The following is a 15,198-nucleotide window of genomic DNA, read 5'->3' as shown; positions in this document are numbered from 1 at the left end:
CGTTATATAAAAATTGAAGTGGTCAATTTTCGTAAAAGGTAATTATTAGAAATCTACACATAGCTTATGTTGTATAAAAAAGCAACTCTGAAATATTTGTCCCATTAGGAGAAGTCTCTGGCCAGAATGAATCAGGACAATAGTTTTCCTAGACTATAGGGGACCTCAAATATCCACTAGCCACAGAGGTCAGAAGTCGCATCCAAGAATGTGCAGGAAAAAGTGATCAGACATGTTTTGAGGTCTGAGCAGGAGAGACAGTGAGGCAGACATATGAATGGAAAGCTGCTAGAATCCAGGAAGAGATTCCAAAAAACTGTGCCCAGAAATGAACAAAGCAGCTGCAAAAGGAACTGAAGAAGCGGATGGGGTTAGGGAATTAAAGGCAGGGTCTAAATAACAGTAAAGTAAGAATAAATCCCCCAGCTCCCACCACGATGTCACATTCCAGCCAGCGGTGAGCCTACAGTCACAGTAAAAGCCACCACTAACTGAGTAAGGAGGCAAAGTGGTCCTGAGGAGGCCAAGGTGGGTACAGAATTGTGTCTCTAATTCTACCTACCAGGGATTCCCGGGTAGAAATATTAGAGAAAAAGATGAAGGCACATGGGAAGCTTATGTCAACCAAGTGGGAAATACTAAACAAAGCCATTAGAGGCAATATGATGAAATATATGAGTTACTAAAAAAAAAAAGATTGTGCCTTTTTAAGAAATGTGTTTACTTCCAAGTAATTAACTTTCAAATGCCCCATGCTTTTCTGTATTTTAAAAGACCTTTCATGTGTCACATCCTTGCTTTTTCCATTAGTGGCAAGACAAACATTCTGGGCTCTCTCGTGATGGCAGTGGCTGCCTCCAAATCGTTGAGCTTTGGATTTTTCCCCATTTTTCGTCACTCAGCAGTAATTATGCAACAATAGGAATATCTTGCGTTTTGACCTTATTAGTTTTTATAAAATAATAGGAAAATTAAAGTGGTTGATACCAAAAATTAAAACCGTAAATATCGTGACTTGTTTCATATGATGGAAAGATGGACTAGAAGTGGCAAAACATCAGTTTCATTTGAAGTCACCCTACACCTTTAAGTTTTATCAGTAACAAAATTAAAAGAATATATTTTTGGTATGTTCATTAGTGACTGTACTTTACAGATGAAGGTAAAATTAAGGATTTTTCATTTTTCAGATCTGGCAAATTCTCAGCAAGTCTCCCCCGACCCCCGTGGGTCACCTCTCCCAACACACAAGTGCATTTACTTTCTGACTTCAATCATCTCACCAACTTTTGTTTCAGCCCCTACCTGAAAGTAATTTTCTTTCTTTTTTTTTTTTTTTGAGACAGAGTCTCACTCTGTCACTCTGGGTAGAGTGCTGTGGCATCATAGCTTACAGCAACTTTAAACTCTTGGGCTCAAGTGATTCTCTTGCTTTAGCCTCCCAAGTAGCTGGGACTACAGATACCCACCACAATGCTCAGCTGTTTTTAGAGATGGGGTCTCACTCTTGCTCAGGCTGGTCTGGAACTCCTGAGCTCAAGCGATCCACCCGCCTTGCCTGCTAGAGTGCTGGGATTACAGTCATGAGCCACTGCGCCCTGCCCTCTACCTGAAAGTAAACTTGTTAAAGTTTCCTGTCATTAAAGTCACTGTGTTATTAAAGTAGGCTAAAATATGGTAAGAAGTTGAGCACAAAATATAAGCTTCAAACACACAAAAAAGTTTGTTTCTCATGTAATAGTCCAAGGTAAGTATTCTTGGTGCGTGGGGAGATTTTTTCCATGTGGAGATTTAAGAGCTCAAAATTCTTCAAACATGTGAGTTCAAAAACCCCCAGGACCTTGCTCCTAGCAACTTCACTCCGAGCTCACAGCAACGTCAAACTCCTGGGCTCAAGCGATCCTCCTGCCTCAGACTCTGGAGTAACTGTGACTGTAGGTATCCACCACAATATCTGGCTAACTTTTTTCTATTTTTAGTAGAGACAGGATCTCGCTCTTGCTCAAACTTGTCTTGAACTCTTGAGCTCAAGTGATCCTCCCACCTTAGCCTCCCAGAGTGCTAGGATTATAGACGTGAGCCACCACAGCTGACCACACAGCCTTTTTAAAGCCTTGGCTCAAGATTGACATGCATTACCATTCTCTTATATCCTACTGGTCAGAACTAGTGTCATACCCTCACCTTACTGGCAAAGAAGCTAGAAAATATATTATAGTTGAATATCTACAAAGCAGGAGAAGTGAATTTGAGTGAATGGCAATATCTATCATTTCATAGCAACGTATTACTGAGTCTCAAAAACTTATCTCTCCCCCACATAGCCCAAAGGATAATTGACTTTTCCTTTAGAGGAGTCCGGTTGCTTAAGGATTCAAAATATAGGACACACACACACACACACACATTTAAAATCTAGATTTTAGTCTATCCGAGAAATGTTTAAGACAATGATTAAGGTAATGATTATCCACAGCTTGGAGAACTGAAAGCATGTGTGTGTTTGTCCTGGATTAGTAATATAAAAATAAATAAAAGCCTTTCTAAAGAAAAGGAAGAACAGAGAGAAAATGTATCAGAGTATTTTTAGCTATTGTATCTTTAAATCATGTAACCAGAAGATGAATGAAATCAATCACAGAGCACCTCTGGGCAAGAAAAAATAAAGAAAATGAAAAATTTGTTGATATACTTCCTCTGGCTTTCAATTCCAACTGGAAAATAAACACTTGGGCTGATGAAACTCTGCATCTTTTTAAATGTAGAAAGGCATAAAAAGACCTAGATGTATGGGGAAATTTGTAACAGTGCTATAAAGATTTTCATCTAAATTAAAAGGCAAAAGCATGTACACACATTTAAATCTAGAAAGAGAAAGACCCAATAGTCATATTGAATAAAATGAAAGAGTGAGTGCTATTTTTTCATTTATAAGGAAAGAAAAATAAGAAAAATTATCAGAATGAAACATTTTATGTTTTTACATAATGCACACGCATGTTGTGAGCTGATACTGTTGAACTGCTCCATATGCAGCAGGACATCGTGAGTCCGTCTAACTTACAGACAGTTTGAACTATTACATATCCTTGGCTTCAGCCACGTCAACAGACCGTAAGTTTCCCAACTAGCAAGACCTGTTCTCCTAACTGCCTTCTGCATTCCAGGGCACCTCTGTGCTGACGGAACGGCAGTGAGGAAGGAATCAGCCTTTGAGTCACACTAACTTTTTGTTCACTTTGAACATAAGAGTTTATGGAGTCATAAGATGCAGAGGTCCTCTCTTATCCAGGGGTTTGCTTTCCAAAGTTCCAGATACCCACAGTCATCCTTGGTCTGAAAATACCAAATGAAAAGTTCCAGAAATAAACAATTCATAAGTTTTAAATCACGTACCATCCTGAGCGATGTGATAAAATCGTGAGCTATGCCACTGTGTCTCCCCTGGGACACGAATTATCCCCTTGTCCAGCGTATTCACGCTGCAGTCCCTTCTCTCCCATCAGCCACTCGGGAGCTGTATTGGTTTTCAGATACATGCACGTTGCCGCTGTGCAGCGCTTATATTCAAATCATCTTTATTTTACTTAAATAACAGCCCCGAAGCTTAGGAGTAGTGATGCTGCACTTAGGGTATGCTAAGAAGAAGCTGCAGAGTTCTTTAAGTGAAAGTTCTCAACAAGGAAAGAAAAATGCATGCTGGGGTTGCTAAGGCCTAGAGTAGGAAGAACCTTCTATCTGTGAAACTGCAAAGAAGGAAAAAGAAATTTGTGCTCGTTTTGCTGTGCACCCCAAACTGCAAACGTTATTGCCACAGTGCATGGTGAGCACTTAGTTAAGATGGAAAAAAAAACATTAAACTTGTGGGTAGAAGAAATGAACAGAAGTGTGTCCGCGTGAGAGTAGCTGGACTCGGTGCTACCTGTGATTTCAGGCCTCCACTGAGGGCCTTGGAACGTATCTCTTGTGGATAAGGGGAGACTGCTGTACCATATTCTGGATCTAAGCAGATGAAAAGAAGTCTTTTATACTCTCTGTGAAGAAATCGCTTTCTAGTCTGTGCCTGAGAAACTCATGGTGATTATAAAAAGATAACATGCATACATTAGAGAGAAAAAAAGTTAGCTAGTTATCTAGAGCCCTTCTGGGTTTGGCTTGCCTTCTTGAAATCAGCTTTATTGAACTCTGTTTAAATAAATGTGCTCCTTTCTGCACACAGTCAAGTCCCCTGTGTCACATGAAGGCTTCTAAGCAATTGCTTTTAACCACTGTCTTAGTTTGGGCTGCCAGAGCAAAATACTATAGCCTGGGTAGGTGACTTATAAACAACAGAAATTTATTTCTCATGGTTCTGGAAACTAGAAAACCCAAGATCAGGATGCCAGTGTGGTTATGTTTTGGCGAGGGCCTGTCTTCTGGTTCATAGACAGTTGTCTTTTCATTATAAGTTTTGGTAGGAGAGGGCCCTCATGACCCCACCCAAATCCCACCCTGCATTAGGTCAAACACAGTCCCACCAAGCATCAGGTCTCAACGTATAACTTCCGAGGAGACACAAATATTCATTCTGCAGCAACCACAGATCCACCACTGGTGCCTTTCTTCCTGTTTATATTGACAGAGGGGCATGGCAGGGAACTGGAATCCACTCAGCAGGGAATTCTTACCTTACAACTTCACATTTATTATTCTGTATCTTCCTAAAAGCAATCTGTGAAAGCAGCATTATCATTTCAGTTTTGTTCATTAAAAAATCATCTCAGAGTGTATAAATAATTTGTCCAAGTTTACTCAGATAATAAGGTGAGGGGGGCCCTGATCTAAATCCTCATCTGTCTGGCTTTGTGTAGGACATTTCACCCTCTGATGACCCCAGGGCCACAACATCCACCCACAACCGTTTCATTCCAGTTCTTAAAGAAGCTAGATTGCCAAAGGGTTTCTGTAGGGAGTGAGGATAGAACAGGAGGAATTCTTGGTGAAGAGACGTAAGAAAAGGGAATGTAGAAGAGTGGAGCCAAGCTTGGGGAGGAGGGTCCATGGAGAAGCAGCAGCGTTCTAAACCAGGTGCAGCAGGCACGGCTGTGGGAGGCAGCCACTGAATTTAACTGAGGTAGAGCTAGGATTCCTAAGCCTGCTAGTGAGTGCAGGAAAGAGTCGAATCCTCAAGGACTCTCACTTGTTGGGGCAGAATTCCCTCAGAAGTGAGGTGGAAACATGTCCAACCCTTTCCCATGCTGGTACTAAATAGATTGCCCCACCAGAGCACCCAGGGGACAAGCCGAGTTCATTCTCTTAGCCCATTACCCAGTCACACTGTGTCTGGGGAAGATGAGTGACAGTAATATACCATTTAAAAAATACTTAATGTAAAATTCACAGACATTAGAACTTAGGTCTGAATGTGCACATTTTTAACATGAACCTTAGACTTAGAAAAGCAAGGGTCTGCAAATGAATTTGGATTTCTCTCTTCCTAGTTACATTGTATATTAAGTAGTATAAAAACATTTTAGCAACTTGTACACCAATTTCATAAGTTATGGTGTTGTGGTCTAAATGAATAACATAGTTAGTTATATGGGTATTTATGTAATTATTAATAGAATGCCAAGAGACCTTGATTTTATTATACAATCTTCTACCATAAAATACAGTGGGTTATCATTCATCCAAAATGGCAGTTTCCAGGCTTTCTTTCTATTTTAAATTGAATAAAAGTCTCAATATTAGGTTTCCAATGAAGACAGCAGAATACATGTTTGCGTATCTTACCATTCAGGCACCAAACATTTTAGTTACTAAGTCCAGATAACTATTCATGTCTCCAATTTATTTTCAACCAATACTCCTGAAGGTTGCCTGTCTTCCCCTGTCTAATTAAAATATAGACTCTCAAAATCATTCAGTTAACCTTAACATACTTATATAATTATTTAATGTCTTTCTAACTAGACTATAGCTTTGTGAGGTCAGAAATCAAATCTGTGTTATAGAAGGAATTTTCCAGAGAAGCATGCTGTTTTGTAAAAGTATCTTGACTATAAAATTTGCATCTAAGCTTTCTAAGACTGTGAAACAACTTTTCAAAGAGACAATTCAAACACTGCAAAGTTGCCCAAGGATTAAGAAACTAAATGGAATTTCAAAAGGTTATAAGACTTGGCAGGAATGAAGGAATAGAAAAATGGGATACGGGTGGATTCCTGCCCTTTTCAGGGGTGATCAGCCGCTTATTGGTGTTAACAGTTTTGCTTGTTGGAGACCAGCTGGAGCATGATGCTTTTGTTGCCAGCCAGGTACTTGCCTCAGTGACACCCTGTGACCACCTGCAGCAGAAGAGTCTGGGGAAGAAGCTGGACCTCGGCCAGGAGTGAAATGTTTAGGGTGAGGTCTTTTGAGGACTTTGACCCTTACAAAGTAACTTTATTTTGTTGAATCTACAGACTCAACACAATCAGCCTCAAAAACACAACTGGGTTTTTTGGTTTGTTTTGTTGTTTGTTTGCAGAAATATACAAGTGATACTAAATTCATAAGAAACACACATGATCTAGGATACTCAAAGTAATGTTGAAAAAAATAAAAAAAAAAACACAGTTGGAAGATTTACACATCCCCGTTTCAAAATTACTACGAAGTAATTAAGATAGTGTCATCCTGGCAAAAAAGAGATACGTAGACCAAAAGGAATAGAACTGAGAGTCTAGAAATAAACCCACACATTCATGTTTTTGACAAGGTTGTTAGGACACTTCAGTACGGAAAGGATAATGTCTTCAGCGAATATCTTGGAACATCATATTACGTACATATGAAAAATAATGGACTTCAACCCCCCTTCATATAATACAAAAATTAACTTTAAATATGCAATAGATCTAACTGTAAGAACAAACAACTATAAAAATCCTAGAAGTTAACAGGAACAAATCTTCATGGCCTTGAGTTAGGCAAAGGTTTATTAGGTATAACAATAAGAGCAAAAATGGCAAGAGAAAAACAGATGAATTAGACTTCCTTGAAAGTTTGCTGTATCAAAAAACAAAACAAAACAAAACAAAACATTAAGAAAGAAAAAGACCAGCAGAATGGGAGAAGATATATAATAAGAGAATTTTGTCCAGAATACATAAAGAACTTTCACAACTTAACAACATAATGACAAATGATCCAGTTAGAAAACAGACAACAGATTGGAAAATGCATTTCTCCAAAGAAGATATACAAATAATTAAAAAAACACATAAAAAGATACTTAGCCTTAATAATCATTAGGAAAGTGCAAATTGAACTGCAGTAAGATGCTACTTCCTGGGGACTAGGGTGGTTAAACTTAAATATATAGGGAACAGTGAGGAAACTGGTCATGGGATTTATTATATATGTGTATATATATATGATATATGTGATATAATGTATATATTAAATTTATTATATATGTTATATGTTTATATAACATGTGTATATATATATGATATATGTGATATAATGTATATATTAAATTTATTATATATGTTATATGTTTATATAACATATATTATTATTTATTATATGTTCCATATATTATGTTAACATATTATATAATATGTTATATATTAACATATATAACATATGATATACATGTTATGTATATTAACATTGTATATAACATATTATATCGTATATATCACATACACACACATATAATAAATCACATGGACAGTTTTCACACTGTTCTATATATATCTAATGTACACACACACACACACATATATGTATATAAAGTATCTGCAACAATGCGAGGAAATTAGAATGCCACACATTGCTCAGGAGAGTGAGAAATAACTGATATGAAAAGCAGTTTGGAATTTTCTTGAAATGCTAAACATAGACTTGCCATATAACCTGGCAATTCCGCTACTGGGTATACACCCAAAAGAAATAATGACTATATCCATCCAAAAACTCATGTACAAATTAATAGAAGTATTATTCACAATAGCCTAAGAGTAGAAACAACCAAATGGCCAGTCACTTATGGGCAGATGAAATGTGGTGTGATTCTACATCAGAACAGTGTTTAGCATAAAGAGATTGACACACTCTACCGCATGGATGAACCTTGAAAACACGTTAAGGGAAAAGGCTGGTGACGAGAACCACATGTGTTGTGTGATTCCGTTTGTGTAAAATGTCCAGAAGAGGAACATCCATAGGAACAGAAAACAGATGAGGGGTTGCCTGAAGCTGGACTTGAGGAGCTGGGGAAGGTCAGTGGGAGGGTCCTTCTGAACTCTGGTGTGCACAGGGTGTCTTTCTGGAGTGCCAAAAATGCTCTAAAATTAGATTATAGTGATGGTATACAACTCAGAATATTCCAGAACACGGAACTATATACTTTAATTGGGTAAAGTTCATAGTTTATCAAATATGTCTCAATGAAGTCCACGGAGATGTAAAGGCATAGCTGCATTGGTTGCAAACTTCTGTCTAGGAGGTCTGTTCTGACACTGAGCTCACAGCACCAGCTTTGATTGTGGCTGTGCCATGTGCCGGCTTTGTGACCACAGGTGCTTGGCTTCCTGTGCCTCAGGTTCCTATGTGTTAATGTTGCATTAAAAAAAGAATTAATATAAGAAAAGTTATGTTCTGTACAGATTTGGTAAAACTGGATAATTATGATGATTTTTTTGAATTTTTGCTGAAGAGATCATCTATAACTTCCACTAAGTTCCTAGAAAAGTTTACGATCTTCATTACTTCCTGAATATTACTTACTGAAAGGAGGTCACCAAGGAGTTTTCTTTGGCCATTATAACTAAACTTAGAAACATAATCCTCTTAGTATAAGTTAAAAATCCAATTCCCTTATAAATCTAAGCATGCAATTACCATATGGCTTAAGTCTTGCATTCTTAGACATTTATTCCACAAACGAAAAACAATGCTCACAGAAATATCTATACAAGAATATTCATAGCACCTTTTTTGTGACAGTCAGAATATGGGGAAAGAGGAGGGGGAAGGAAGGGGAGGAGGATGGGTGGAGAGAGGGTGATTGGTGGGATCAAGCCTATGGTTCATCTTACAAGGGTACATGTTAATCTTTCTAAATGGAGAGTATTATGTCTTAACACAATAACTAAGAAAATGACATCAAGGCTATGTTAACCAGTTTGATGAAAATATTTCAAATTGTATATAAAAACTGCACACTGTACCCATGACTGTATTAATGTACACAGCTATGATTTAAATAAAAAAAATGCAGGATCAGCCCAATGTCTTTCAACAGGTGAAACAACTGTGGTGTAGTCACACCATAGAGCATCGCTGAGCAATTTAAAGGAATGAGCTACTGGCACACGCAACAGAACCTACCTTGAAGGAACCTCTGGGAATTATGCAAAGTATATAAAAAAACAAACCCTCAACCTCAAAAGATCACATATTGTTTGATTCCACTTCCATATCACTTTGGAAAGATAGCCTTTTAGAAGTCGAAGACAGAGTAGTTATTGACAGGTTTTATGGATGGAAGGACAGGGCCTGGGTATCAAATGGCAATAGGAGGGATTTTGTGGTGCGAAAACTATTCGTGTAATTTATTTTTTTGTAGAGATGGGGTCTTGCTATGAGGCACAGGCTGGCCTCACACTCCTGGCCTCAAAGAGCCTCCCACCTTGGCCTTCCAAAGTGCTGGGATTACAGGATGTGGGGCACTGTGCCCACCATGGTCAGTGTCTTTAAATTGGTAGTGGACATCTGAAATCACACATAAGTGACAATGCTGTAAAAATTAATGCATACACAAGTACAGTGAAAACGGAGGAATTTTGAATAAAATGAGTGATCATATCAATGTTAACACTGTGGTTGTGATATTATACTACAGTTTTGCCAAGTACTATCATTGGAGAAAAGTAGGAAAGTGTATGAGGAGTCTTTCTTTCTGTGTTATGATTTATAACTTCATGTGAAGCTACAATTATCTGAATGCAAATTTTAATTTAAATAATCCAGTTCTAGTCTCCAATAAGTCTGGGTGACATATCCGTCTACCTTTCCCAGTGGTGAGCAACACCTTCCCACCGTCTCCAGGATTAGCTCTTTACTTTACTTATACCGAATCTCTGCAGCTCAGGTGAGCTTTGAAAATTTTGTTTTCCTTTACTTTCTCTGTCAAGCTGTGAGTCACTTTCAAACGCAGTGACCTTACTTAACCTGGATTTATGCCATGACTTACTTTGCCTAAAGAGATACTTAAATGTTGCAAAAATTATGCAAATCATGGCTATTAATTTTACCAGCCAGATAGTCTAATGACTAGAATTTATCAGGAAGAAAAATAATGTGTTGTATATTTTGCTCATTTAATAATTAAGCTCTGCTCAGGTTACTCTAAACAAATTATTCTTTCTAGATATTAGCACCAAAAATAAAGGCTGTGATCAAAGGAGGTGAGACGCAGGCTTTTCTTAACTTTGAACACATCTCAGTGTTTTTAGCTTGATATACATACATATAACTTTTACTGTGAATTAAAAATTCTTGCAATTTTTTTTTTTTTTGAGACAAAGCCTCAAGCTATCCCCCTGGGTGGAGTGCCATGGCATCACAGCTCACAGCAACCTCCAACTCCTGGGCTCAAGCGAGTCTTCTGCCTCAGCTTCCCAAGTAGCTGGGACCACAGGCGCCCACCACAACGCTCAGCTTTTTTTGGGGTTGCAGCTGTCATTGTTGTTTTGGTGGGCCCGGGCTGGATTCGAACCCGCCACCTTAAGTGTATGTGTCTGGTGCCTTAGCCACTTGAGCCACAGGCACCGAGCCAATTCTTGCAATTTAATCACAAGCTTCCTAGCAAGATCTTTTTTTCTCTTTGTAAGTATCTGGAGAAGAAGACATTCTTCCTTCTAGAATGATGGCTCTGAAATGATGTCTGCAAGTCTCCAAATCTGGTTTTCTGATAATTCAGAAAAAAACGTCTGTTGGATATGACTGTCTGGTGAATAAAAGAGAAATAATAGACTTTGATTTAAAAGAATCCTGGTCTGATTGGCTTTTTCAGAAGATGTGAGTATTGTGACCAAAATATTTATTGAAAGGATGGGTCACATTCAGCTTTAGGGACCCTCAGAAAATATATCAACTAATTGTGAAACACATTGATTCCCATCCAAGAAAGGGTCTTCCATGCCCTCAGCCAGCCCTGTTACTAAAAGTGGTGTTTAGAGTTACTGCAAACAGCACCTTAGCACTGAGGAGGAGGAAGCCCCTGGAAGCTGCCCGGTCTGCTTCTCTCCATCCACGTTGTCAATTCTGTTCTGTGCAGTGGATTCTAAAAACTGGAACAATGAGCCAAAGGTTTCTTTACGTTCTCGTTTCATTATAGAATGAAAATTTATTTGCAAAATGTGTCGTGTTTGGTGTCTTTTCATCCTTCTTTCGTAAAAGTGGAAATTATTCCAACCATTTCTAGGCAAGAATTCGTGATTTTCCCCCAATATCGTCAGTAGCAGCGTCAAACCTGGGCCTCCTAGCTGACCCACTTGTAGTATTAGGTTGCTCAACTCCAGACGTCCCCTGCTGCCCACTGACTCATCTGGAAAACAAAAAGCAGCAGCATTCTAGTCTTCTGCTGGGTAGCTGTGTGGGTGATGGATGTTATGACCTACCTTGGCCTATGGGGTGGGACTGGACATCGTCTGCTGAAAATACAGCATCCCGTGAGATCAGCACGGTTCACATAGTCTCTTTTATGGTACAACCTGGGGTCCGAATATGACTGAATAAAACCCATGGGGCACACTAAATTGCTCTTTTTTATGACTTTAATAAGTGGTAAAATACAGCAGCTTTTGTCAACAGGAAATAAAGCAAGTTAGACAATGTCAGAAATCCCTGCAGGGAGCAAAGGAGCACTCCTCCTTCCCCAGAAATCCCTGGGCGGAACAAAGGAGCCCTCCTCTTTCCCCAGCCTCTCTGTGGGCTCACTGGTACATGCTCCCAGTGTGCTGACCCACGATCCAGCGTGCTGACCCATGATCCCAGCATACTGACCCATGCTTCCAACATGCTGACCCATGCTCCCAACATGCTGACCCGTGCTGCCAGCATACTGACCTGTGTTCCCAGGGTGCTGACCCATGATCCCAGCATGCTGATGCATGCATGCTCCCAGCATACTGACCCATGATCCCAGCGTGCTGACCTGTGCTCCCAGTGTACTGACTTGTGATCTCAACGTGCTAACCCATGCTCCCAGCATGCTGACCCATGTTGCCAGCATACTGACCCATGCTTCCAGTGTGCTGACCCATGATCCAAATGTGTTGATCTGTGCTCCCAGCATGCTGACCCATGATCCCAGTGTGCTGATCAGTGCTCCTCTTTAAGACTATATGTGAACAAAGCATGTGTACCCCAAAATAATATAACTAACTGGAATTAATAGAATCCCTCTGACATAGCCCAATGATAACAAGCATCTTGTTATCAACATTATTCTACCCTGAAGTGGTTTCTTTGCTTTCATTTGTCGACATAGTATACTAACTAACATACTTATAGTGGTGCATGTATTTATGCTACAGAGTCCTCGGCTATTTAATGGATGAGGTGTTTAGTTTTCAAATCCACCTTGCAAGGCAATAAGTAAGCAGTTTCCACTGGCAATTAATTAGGCGTTTTATCATTATCATCACTATCGTCATCATTCTCTTGTTTTGAATGCACAGCTTAGTGATGTGTCATGTGCAGATCACGTGGCTCTGAGCTCTCCTCTCCTCTCATGTCTTTGCCTCTGAACACACGTGTAGACGTCTGGAGGGAGGGAACCAGGTCTGTTCCATACCCCACTAGTGGTGCCTGATCTGGACAGCACACATCTACCATACTTGCTGAATGTATTTTTGCGGGGAGGGTTTTTACCAAGTTTATTTTGCATCATTTTGTTCCTTCTTTCTCCTCAAAATTCCTGTTTCAGACTCAGCCTTGTGGTCCTTCTCTTTTCATTGCCAAAGATGACTAAAGGATTTGACGGAGGGAAATTTAAAAGTGATCCTGTGACGGCCTCAGTTACACGCTGGCAGACGCTACACCATTTCATCTGTCAGCCCTTCTTCTTCATAAGCATTTGGGTGGTGACCTTCAGGCTCTTCTTAGTCAGGATACTATTTTCATAAACGAAAGCAAAGAAATCATTTTGGGTTAGAATAATGTCGACGTCTTGTTCCCCTGAGCTGTCTAGTCCCTAGCAGAAGACCGTGCATATGACATTATGATTCTGTATTTTTGAAAAGATCCCTGACTCGTGTTTTATACCTATCTTCACCCAAATACTTCCCAACTGGACCTGAAATTTGTTAAATTGAAGAATATGCTTGCTTCGTGTTATTTTTCCATCTGGCATTAAATGGCATTTGGAGGGAAGAACATCTGTTATTACACGTCTGAGTCTTTACAGTTAGATCATCAGACCACTGTTGGGATGTTCTCTTTCCTGGACTCATCTTCAGTCCTGGGAACCCTCAGAGGATTTATAAACAGCTATTTAAGCTGTTCTTTTGGAAGCTGCATCTTGCCAAGGATAAATGAACTGGGTCCACAAAGTTTATGCTTAATTAAAAAAGATTTTTTTTTTTTTTAGCTCATGAATTATTGCATGTTCTAAACTTAGCAAAATGTCTTCCTTGAAACCCGGTGTGAATATTAATGCAAGGCAACTTGGAATGCCACAGCAGTTGGGGGTGGGTCAAATACTTCACAGTGGCTGGGAAATCTGAATGCATTGCAGTTGAGCTATAAAACATCCACATAAATTTCCTGCCAGAGTCTTTTATTAAAGGGAAAAATGTGTTTATATCATCATTGGCTAAATCTCCTGTGGGCCAGAGTGTCCACTTTTCAGAACCATTCAACAAGTGGCTTCATCTGATGCAAATTACAGGAACATCCGAGTTGATATTGAGGACAATTTAATATTATATAGTAGATAAATTCATTCATTCAACAAATAATTGATTATCTCCCACAAGTAAAGTAATATGTAAAGGCTGATTTAAAAAATGACAAGATTGCTGCCCTTCTGTGAGCTGTAGTCCGAAGGGAGAAATAAATATTAAATGTACAAACATTTAAATATGAATAGTGAGACTTGCATGGCAAAGCTTGCTCATTGCCTCTCCTCTATTCCACTACTTCTTCCTAAATAACAAGTCCTCAGGAGACGGATTATTAAGAATTCCCTGCAGAGAGGGATGGCCGAGGTGAAGGATTTAGGTAAGAGGCTGTTTCGGTCTTATTCCTCTTTCTGTGGGGAGTAGGGGCAGGGGGATAGATGGGCAGTGGCTGCCTTGTGACAATGTGTCGACCTGCAGATGAATGTCACGGGCTCAGGCTGACAGAAGGCACCTGGGTCCTTGATTACAGATCTGCCAGATCCACCCTGATCTTACTTCTTTTTTTATAAGAGGTAAAAAAAAACTCTATTTTGTTTAAGCAGCTCTTATTTGCATATTTTCCCTTGGATGTAGATAAACCTAAGCTTTACTGAAGCAAATTGCTGTAAGGATCTATGTGGAGTTGAGGCTACATCTGGAACGGAGCCTCAGAGAAGGTTCTCGGCAGAAGTGACACTAGAATTCAGCTCTCAGGCAGGAGAAAGGGCGGGGGGAGTTTTGCAGGAATAGAAGAAAATGTGGAAAACCCCAGAGGCAGAGAACTAAGAGAACTAGACATGCTCAAGGAGAAAAGAAAAAAAAATTGGTATGGCTGGAACAGGAGTGAGAGTGACCCAGGTTGCTATTTAAGATTCAGCATGTTGCACAGCAAATACCTATAACAGATTCATCTGGCATAACTGAAACTTTACACTCACTGAACAGAAAGTTAGCAACACTGTATCCTGCACTTAAAAATTTAAGAGGGTAGGTTGGTCCCATGTACATACATTAAGTATACTTAGCACAATAAAAATAAATAAATAAGGGCAGCGCCTGTGGCTCAAAGGAGTAGGGCACCAGCCTCATATGCCAGAGGTGGCCAGGTTCAAACCCAGCCTGGGCCAAAAACTGAAAGAAAGAAAGAGAGAGAGAAAGAGAGAAACGAAGGAAAGAAAAAGAAAGAAAGATTTGAGCACAGAAGTGGTGTAATCAGATTTGCAGGCATGTATGCATATTGGTACACACATAACATGTATGCATATTGGTACACACA

This window comes from Otolemur garnettii, unplaced genomic scaffold (genome assembly GCF_000181295.1).
Source record: "Otolemur garnettii isolate 467f Iridium unplaced genomic scaffold, OtoGar3 scaffold00081, whole genome shotgun sequence".
Lineage (NCBI taxonomy): Eukaryota > Metazoa > Chordata > Mammalia > Primates > Galagidae > Otolemur > Otolemur garnettii.
The sequence above is the reverse complement of the archived record's forward strand: the minus strand, read 5'-3'. Positions refer to the sequence as shown.